This window comes from Momordica charantia (genome assembly GCF_013281855.1).
Source record: "Momordica charantia cultivar OHB3-1 chromosome 5 unlocalized genomic scaffold, Mcharantia_2.0 BLBB01000005.1, whole genome shotgun sequence".
Classification (NCBI taxonomy): Eukaryota; Viridiplantae; Streptophyta; class Magnoliopsida; order Cucurbitales; family Cucurbitaceae; genus Momordica; species Momordica charantia.
In genome coordinates, this window is record NW_028275163.1 from 16458228 (window position 1) to 16467419 (window position 9192).

General features: G+C 32.6%; 1 non-coding gene across 1 annotated transcript; it reads left to right on the forward strand.

Annotated features, from left to right (window-relative positions):
* Positions 1 to 8514: 8514 nt before the first annotated feature.
* LOC148211448 (small nucleolar RNA R71) lies at positions 8515 to 8621 on the forward strand. Its single transcript, XR_015791111.1, has one exon. It is a non-coding gene; the product is annotated as a small nucleolar RNA R71 (small nucleolar RNA).
* The last annotated feature ends 571 nt before the right edge of the window (positions 8622 to 9192 follow it).

Sequence of the window (9192 nt, forward strand, 5' to 3'; positions counted from 1 at the left end):
CCCTTATTCGGTCTCCCATCTCTCTCCACACCACGCTCCTAACAAGTAAAAATAACACGAAAAGTTTAATAAATAATTTGTCAATTTATTCCTAAAAGATTAATAATTTTATCTTTAATTAAATAATTAATAATGAAATTTCAAAAATTATAATGTTTGAATGGTTAAATAATTATGTTTAGAAAAATATAAAAATATATTAAAATGAATAATTAGATACATTCCTAAATTGAAATGACTCGATAAAAAAATAATTTGAAATGACACATATGTGAACGTTTAAATATAAAAAATATTTTGTCCATTTATTTTTAAAAAATAATTATAAATTTATAACTATCAAAATATAGATTAAAAGCATCTACTATACGTTGAAAAATATTTTTGGACAATTTTATTTCTTTATAAAATTTGTCTGGCGATTTTATCCTACAACTTCATCCCCACGATTAATTATCAATAACTATTAAATTAATTCAAATTAATTTAATAATTATAATCTTTAATTGTATTTATAATATTAATAGTTTTGGAATTTCAATATATAGTTTTCAACTCTTTCATTTTCATCACTATAAAAATGATTTTTTTTTTCAATATTTTGTAGAATGATTTGAGCAATATGAAATCAATGAAATTTTTATAAAAATAATTTATATTATAATTTGTAACCATCTTACTTTTTTATTTTTTATACTTTAAAATAGAACTACAAAATTTCACATGCATCATCTATACTATATTAAAAAGTGATAATCTTGGAAAAACATTTTTGGACTATTATACCCTTGGTTTCATTTATAAATTTACAAAACATGTCATAGAAAATTAATTGTAAATAAATAAATTAATTAATTATCAATAATAAATATTTACTTCATTATTAACCATAACAATTAAATGGAATTCAAAAATTGGAATATGGAAAATTGTTTTATTTAAGGCTTAATTATTTGCACTAGTAATAATAAATAATAGAATTTCAAAAGTTGAATTCCCAAAGGTATTTGTAACCTTTTCATCTTATACCAATATAAATAGGCATTTTCCTCCACATTTTTCACCAATACTCAAGCTACATTTTTTCATTCTTTTTGGTTCTCACTCATTTTATTGCTTTCAAAATCTCTCTAATCTTGAAAGTAATTCAAGACATACATGATACGTTCAAATTGTAACGAAAATTTATATATCGAAGCTGTATCTTGATTTGTAAGTTTGTATAGCTAAAATTTTACATTTATGAAGTTACTTACCAATGTTTGTCTAATATGACTAATCTATCTCAAGGATGTGTGTATTGATTTAGTTTTTAACCCTTTTTTTTTGTTTTGTTACTATTGTTCTGTTTGTGTTATTTTATAATTGCTATATTATTATTTTATTATTTTATATTTGTTAATATTTATTATAATTAGCATTATTATGTTATTTTATTTAAAATTTTTGTGCATATTTTATTTTTAATTTGGTAACTTAAATGTCTTAAAGCTTCCAATTTTATAAAAAATTTAGCATGTTTATTAGATATTGAAAAAATATGTTTAGACTATTATAATCTTTTTTTAATTTATAAATTTATAAAACATTACATAGAAAAGTAAGGGTAAATAGTAAATTAATTAATAAATTTTAAATAATAAATATCAACCATATAACAATTGCATGGAATCTAAAAAGTTTATTTTTTAGGATAACATGTAATTTAAAAAATTAGAATATGTAAAAAGTTGTTTAATTTATGAAGAGCTTAATTTTTTCATTAATAATAACTCACAATAGAATTTCAAGAATGTTTCAAATTTTCATCTTCTACTCATATTGGTTGGTATTTTATTCTAGATTAATTAATAAATTATAAATGGTATATGTCAAACCTAACAATTGCATGGAATTTAAAAAAAAAATTTTTTTAGGACAACATGAAGTCTAAAAAATTAGAGTATGTAAAAGGGTGTTATATTTAATTTATAAATAACTTTATTATTTTCACTAATAGTAATTGATAATGGAATTTTAAAAGTTTTATAATTCTAAAATATTTCTAACTTTCCATTATCTACTAATATAAGTAGACATTTTCTTCTATAATTTTTTACCAATACTTTTACCTACACTTTATCTTTATTTTGAGTTCTCTATCATTTTTTGCTTTAAAAAAACTTAAGACTCAAGACATACATGTTAAGTTCAAGTCGGCACAAAATTTATATATTAAAGCTATATTGTAATTCTTAAGTTTGTGTAGTTATAATTTTACTTTAATAAAATTAAATGATTATTTTCTCTAACAAGATAAATCTATCTTCAAGAATGTGTGTATTGATGTCAAAGCGAGCATAGATCAGCAATAATTGACATATATCTCCAACCAAGAGGTTGTGAGTTTGATCCCCCACCCCCACATGTTGTACTAAAAAAAATGTGTGTATTGATAGTTTTTTTTTTGTTACTATTGTTTTTACTTTTTTATTATATAATTGCTATGTTGTTGTGTTTGTTCATTTATTGATATTTGTTATAATTTGTATTATTTTGTTTTTTTATTTAAAATTTTTGTGCATGTTTTAGTTTTAATTTGGTAACTCAAATATTCAAATTTTATTTAAAAAAAATTAGCATCTTTGTTAATTTAAATATATTAACTTAATTATTAATTTAACAAAATTATATAATATTTGAGGCAATTATTAGAAATATTTATCTCAAAATTAAATATTAAAAAAATTATGAGTTTATTAAAATTTCTTATAAACTACCTAAAATTTATAATTTTCAATATAATAATTTTTCTTTTCCTAAAAAATTAAGAAAAATTAATATATTTTTAACCCTAAAATATAACTGTGATTTTTTAATAACAAAATAAGATGTATGTTAATGACTGGCGTTTTGCCGAACGCACGCACTAAGCGTGGTAACAATTATATAGATGCAAGCGCATACCTGTCAGAGTAATATAAAATGGATGAAGTATCCAAGTATCGATCCTCAAGGACTTCTAAATAATTTCCAAACTCTAAAGTTTTAAAGAATAGTGAATGTTGAAATGAATGATTCTTGTAAAATGGGAAGTGCTCACAAATAATGGTTTTGGATTTGAGATTTGGACTTATAATGATAAAACCTAGCCTGAATTACTTCAAGTTAGCCAACAAAGAATCAAGGATATGCTAAGGACGATATTCATTTTACTTTAGGAACCAACGACTACGCTTTTCACTTGACTTATGTCTCAGCAAGTTCAAAGTCCTAAGATATTTCCTAATATGTCTATTACGAGAGATATCTTAGTTTTAGGATGGAAATAGTCGCAACCTCGGGTTAAGGTCCTATGTCTAGGCTACTTAAGCGGAACCCTTATGTCTAAGGCGCTCCTCTCCTCGGTTTAACCACTCAACAATGCAAATAAGCAACCTTTTCAGTATTGACTTGTTAAGACTTACAGTGGCCTTCTCTAAATCCTAACTTTTTGAAAAAACATGTTGAGCAATGAATGGAAAGCAAAAACACTACTTCTTAGCAACCCTTTTTAGAAAATAAAGGCTAACTATCCATAACCGGGCTAGAGACGGGAATTTAGAACGACATATTGAAGAAAATACAGCAAGTTAAATGGTTGAATGTGGAATGCATGTGTGAAAAACAAAAGTTAACTAACGGAGAGTTTTTCTCGGGATTGAGAGCTTCGCCCTTCTCTTTCAAGCAAGGGGGAGTGTCACGTGCTCTTTCCTCCAAAAACACAACTCTCTTAAAAAATAAAGTAAAGGCAAAGGGAAGATAAGCAAAGTGCTGGATTTTTATATATTTGAATAAGTAGAAAATAACTAAGTACAAATGGAAACAAAACAAAGCTCAATAAAGGAATGTAAAGTACTCGAGATTTAAAAACCAAAAGCAACTAATGAAAGCAACTCAAAAGTACTTAGAAAGCAACAAAGAAACACTAAAAATGATCAAGGGAAGGAAGTAAGGCTTGATGAATTTGGTGGAGAAGCTGCTGGAATTTATAGCTGTGCAGAATTGGTTAGGTAGGTCCTAAAACGATGGTGAATCACCCATTTCCAACTCTTTTGACTGACCAAATCGTGCTCAAACTGATAGTGGAACACTTCTTCTACACGTATGTATCGGTTGGAACCACCAAAACGCATGGGAAAACGCATTTCATTAAGGGCAAAGTTGGAAGAAAAACTGTTTTCTGCAGCATTCCCAGGCGCCTGGCACCTCCCATGTAGGTATTTCCGACTTTTTGCTTCTGTTGATTAATTTGCACTCCCAAATGGTCCTAAAATGTCATAAATACAATATAAGCCAACCACAAACCATAATATATGAATTTTGCATGAATTGGAACTCAAACGACCGAGAAAAATCCGAAACAAAGCTGAAACATAACAAAAACAGCATCTAAAACCTTCTTTTTACGCATGTAAACATGCATAATCACACCCCCAAACTTAACTTTTTGCTTGTCCTCAAGCAAAACTTAGCAACTTTAATCAGCTTTCTAACACATGGACAAGGAAAAGCAAAAGCAACCGAGATGTTCAATCATAAATTGTCTCAAGGAAAAGATGTCAAAGCCTACCATTCTATTGCCTTCGTAAGCTTAGTCACTATAAACCAAGTTTGAAATGATAAAAACTTTCTCTTTCAAAATCTTTTTTCCTTTCAAAAACAGAAAACGTTTTCAAATACCCCTAAGGAATCTGCACACTCCCTTTTTACATAGAGACTTTTACATCTGAAAGACCGGCTACTAGCCCCTGAGGTTTCCACACACTAACATCGGTTTCAACCACAGCTACTCGTAGAAAGACTTTGAACTAACAGCTAGGTCATAAAACGACGACAATGAGAAACACGAAGTCACTTATCACCATCCTTACTGCTATTTTCAAACTCTCATTGTTTTTACCACTCTTTTCTTTCTAACACAAGTCTTTTCCCCACTCTTATTTTCTCTCAAAAATACTCTTTTTTACTCTTCTGCAACTTTTGTTTTGTTTTTTTTTTTCACTTATTCTTTTCAACACTTTCTTTTTGTAATAGCATTTGTTTTTCCAACTGACTCTTTTTCAAAAGAAAATAGCATGAGTTTTCAAATATAAATAACACTTTATCTTTCTGAAACAACGACTGACACAACGACTGTCCCCCCCAAACTTAAGAGAGACAGTGTCCTCACTGGGAAAAGACTTTTGCATCGGATGAAAAAGGCTTAACAGTAAAAAGGACAAGGACTTCCTATATAGGGGCAAAGAAAAGGCTTAAAGTTTGTAAAGATCAAAAAGACATAAAAGAAAATGAGTTTATCACATAAACAAAGGAAATAGCTCAAAGCTTAGTCAGGCATAGAACAGAAAACTCAACAATCTCTTATAATCATCATCGACATGAAATCACATGCACAGCACAGATGCTTCAAAGTAGGCATGTGAAAAGCTAAACTAAGGCTAAGTGAAGGCATACTTTAAGTGATCAGAAGATAAACGATACTAATTTATTCATGCTTCAACTGAGCTCAAAACATAATCAATACAAAAAAATGCGTAGTAATGCTAGAATATTCAAACTACGTCATTAACCAAAAGAATAAAACACAAAAAATAGCAAAGAAAGAACCTCCCCTTCATGAAGTCGGAGGTTGTGGACTAGGATCATTGTCGGTACTGGAAGATGGATGACCAAGGATAGCAGCTAGCGCTGGAAGCCATGAAGGTAAAACCGCAAAATCCAATGAAGCCCTCAAGTTGTAGATATGTTGCACGACTTCTCGAACCTGAGAGTTTTCGAAATGCTGGAAAAACAGGGCAGGCGCCAGGCGCCTGCGTGATTTTTATTTTTCGCAAAGGGCAGGTGCCAGGCGCCTGCGTAAAATTTTTTTCAACGTTTTTTTTTCTTTCTTTCTTTCTTTTTGTTTTTCAACGTTTTCAAAAACATTCTCTTAATAAGAAAAACTTTTTATAATTAAACAAAAAGAAAATACAAGATACAAAGACTTCCTTCCTTTACTTTTGTTCTTTCAAAAACAGATAAGAAGGAAAAACATTTTTCGCAAAAATTTATTGACCTGAAAGTTGAATAGAGGTTTTTCCTCTATCCACTAGTTCTCCAAAATACAGCTTCAGTCTCTGCCTATTTACTTTAAAAATACTTCCTTTAGAGTCAACTAGATCCACTGCCCCATATGGGTAAACTTTAAAAATTTTAAAGGGACCAGACCATCTAGACTTAAGTTTCCCAGGAAAAAGTTTCAACCTAGAATTGAATAACAGAACCAGATCACCTTCTTGAAGATTGTTCGGTCGAAGACGCCTATCATGCCACTGTTTAGTTCTTTCCTTAAACAGCTTAGCATTCTCATAATAAAATTGCCTTTGACTCTCGATAAAGTTCTTAGCATCTTCTTCCAATAAGATTTTGTGCATGCAAAAGGCCGGGCTTATCCCTCGGATATCTGCTATCGTCCATCCAATGGCCTTTTTGTGCTTCTCCAAAATCTGCAATAAAGAATATTCATTAGTAGGTGATAAATTGGAAGTTATAATAACCGGTACAGTGTCGTTATCCCCTAGATACGCATATTTCAAATGCGACGGCAATGGCTTCTGCTCCAACGTGGGTGGTTCCACTATGGACGGAAGTAACGACTTCCATTCTTCTTTTTGTATTTTTTCAACAGGATTAATCACATGTTCCGGTCCTTCTGCTATCTTATCAAGCTCTTCTTCAATCTCTGTAACTAACAAGTCATAAAACTCATCAAACATAACAGGATTCAAGTTAGTTATAGCAGAGCACTCTTCAAAGTCTCCTGGTAATTTCATGGCGTCTAGAACGTTAAACTTAACTTCTTCATTATTTACCCTCATTGTAATTTCTCCCTTCCTCACATTAAAAACTGTATCCCCAGTGGCTAGAAATGGTCTTCCCAAAATAATGGGAACGTCTAAGTCTGCCTCGCAATCTAGAATGATAAAGTCTGCAGGGAAAATGAATTTGTCCACCTGGACTAAAACATCTTCTATCTTTCCTTCAGGTCTTATGATAGATCTATCTGCTAGTTGGAGGGTAACCGTAGTAGGTCTAGCTTCTCCTATGCCTAAGGATTTGAAAACTGATAATGGCATAAGATTAATGCTAGCGCCTAGATCACATAATGCCCTACCTAAGTTTTTTCCTCCTATGGAACATGGAATGGTAAAACTGCCAGTATCGTTACATTTCATGGGTAGCGGGCTGCCTACAGCTTCACTACTACATTTTGTCATGGCTACCAGTTCATGCTCTCCTATCTTTTTCTTCCTAGAAACTATATCTTTCAAAAACTTAGCATAATTTGGCATCTGTTCTAGAGCATCCACTAATGGTATATTTATATGCAATTGTTTTAAAATATCTAAAAATTTTCTAAACTGGGAATCATTATTTTTCTTAACTAATCTTTGTGGAAACGGGGGAGTAGGGGTAAAAGAAGGTTGTACCTGTGGAGGAACACTCGGGGTGTCCTCATTACCTTTTCTAATATTTTCTTTTTCTGGTGTTGTTGAATTTTCTGGTATCTTTACAGTTGGTTCAGTGGACGGAATCTGTACATCTGTTGTTGGCATTGTTGGTCCATCATATGCCAGTCCACTCCTAAGGGTGACAGCTTTGCACTGTTCTTTCCCTTCTCGTTTTGGTAATTCAGTATGGCCTGGAAAAGAACCTTGTGGTCTATTCTTCAATTCATTGGCGAGCTGTCCCAATTGGGTCTCAAAATTCCTCATTGATGCCGCTTGGGATTGTATCACTGCGTCGGTTCGGGCCATGTACTCCTTCATCATATTCTCAAGATTTGAGTTGTTATTTTGAACTGGTGGAGTCTGTGTTCTCTGATTGTACTGCTGTTGCGACGGTGGGATGTATTGCTGTGTAGGTGGAACATAGGGCTGTTTGTTCTGCTGGCTCTACCCTTGATTAAAACCACACCAACCTCCATGACCTCCCTATGAGAAATTAGGGTGGTGCCTCCAACCTGGGTTGTAGGTGTTCGAATATGGGTTAAAGTTCCTATTGTTCCCATGTCCTACATAAAAAACGGAAGCAGGGTTATGTGGACAATTATCATAGATATGGTTTTCACTGCAAAATGAACAAATGAGATCGTTGACTTGGCAAACAGGGGCAGGAGTGCAATAATCCGACTGCACAGGTTGTATCGGCGTGGCTAATGGATTTTTTATTCCCAATGCCATCTCTTTTAGCCTCTGGTTCATTGTAACCATCTCTTTTTGCATCGAGGTCGCAATGTCCAGAGCCAAAACTCCAGCTGGATCTTGCTTCTTTGGTGCTGCCTTAGATCTTTGCGAACACCATAGTTCGTTGTGTGAAGCTAAGTCATTTAGGATGTCGACTATCTCGTTGAATGTCTTCTTTGTAAAGGCTCCGTTGGCAGCATTGTTTAGCATCATCTTAGTAGGATGATCTAAACCTCTAAAGAAATGTTCTATCTGGATGCATGCCGGCAAGCCATGGTTCAGACATTTCCTGATTAGTTCTTTAAATCTTTCCCACGCCTCGTGAACAGGTTCACGATCATACTGTCTAAAAGAGATGATCTCCTCTCTGATATCAGCGTGGCGAGTAGGTGGGAAGAATTTTGTTAAGAACTTCTCCACTAACGACCCCCATGTGGTGATGGATCCCGGTGGAAATGCATTGAGCCATGCTCTAGCTTGGTCCTTCAAAGAAAATGGAAAAAGTGTTAGTCTCAGAGCATCGTCTGTTATAACAGGTAATCGAAATGCATTTGCAATTTGAATGAATGATTTCAGATGATCATGTGGATCCTCATGTTCCTGCCCTCCAAAATGTCCAATTGTCTGCAACATTTGGAACATCATTGGTTTAAGCTCAAAGTTTGCGTGGGCTGGAATAGGGTTGACTATCCCTGAGTCAAAGTTCTGAAAAGCCGTGGCGGCATATTCTCGCATTGCCACGTCTCTATTGTCCGCCATCTGAATATGGTTGAATTCATAATTTCTCGCATGATCCCTCATATTACCGTTAACAGCAGGTGGATCAACCGGATCACGAGGTGGAATATCTGCCATTGATGTGCTCGTACTCTCTACCTCACTTTCAGGACTGATTTCACCTTCTCTCTCTTTTTGCTTTTCTAGTTGTTTTCGAAGTCTTTGCTCC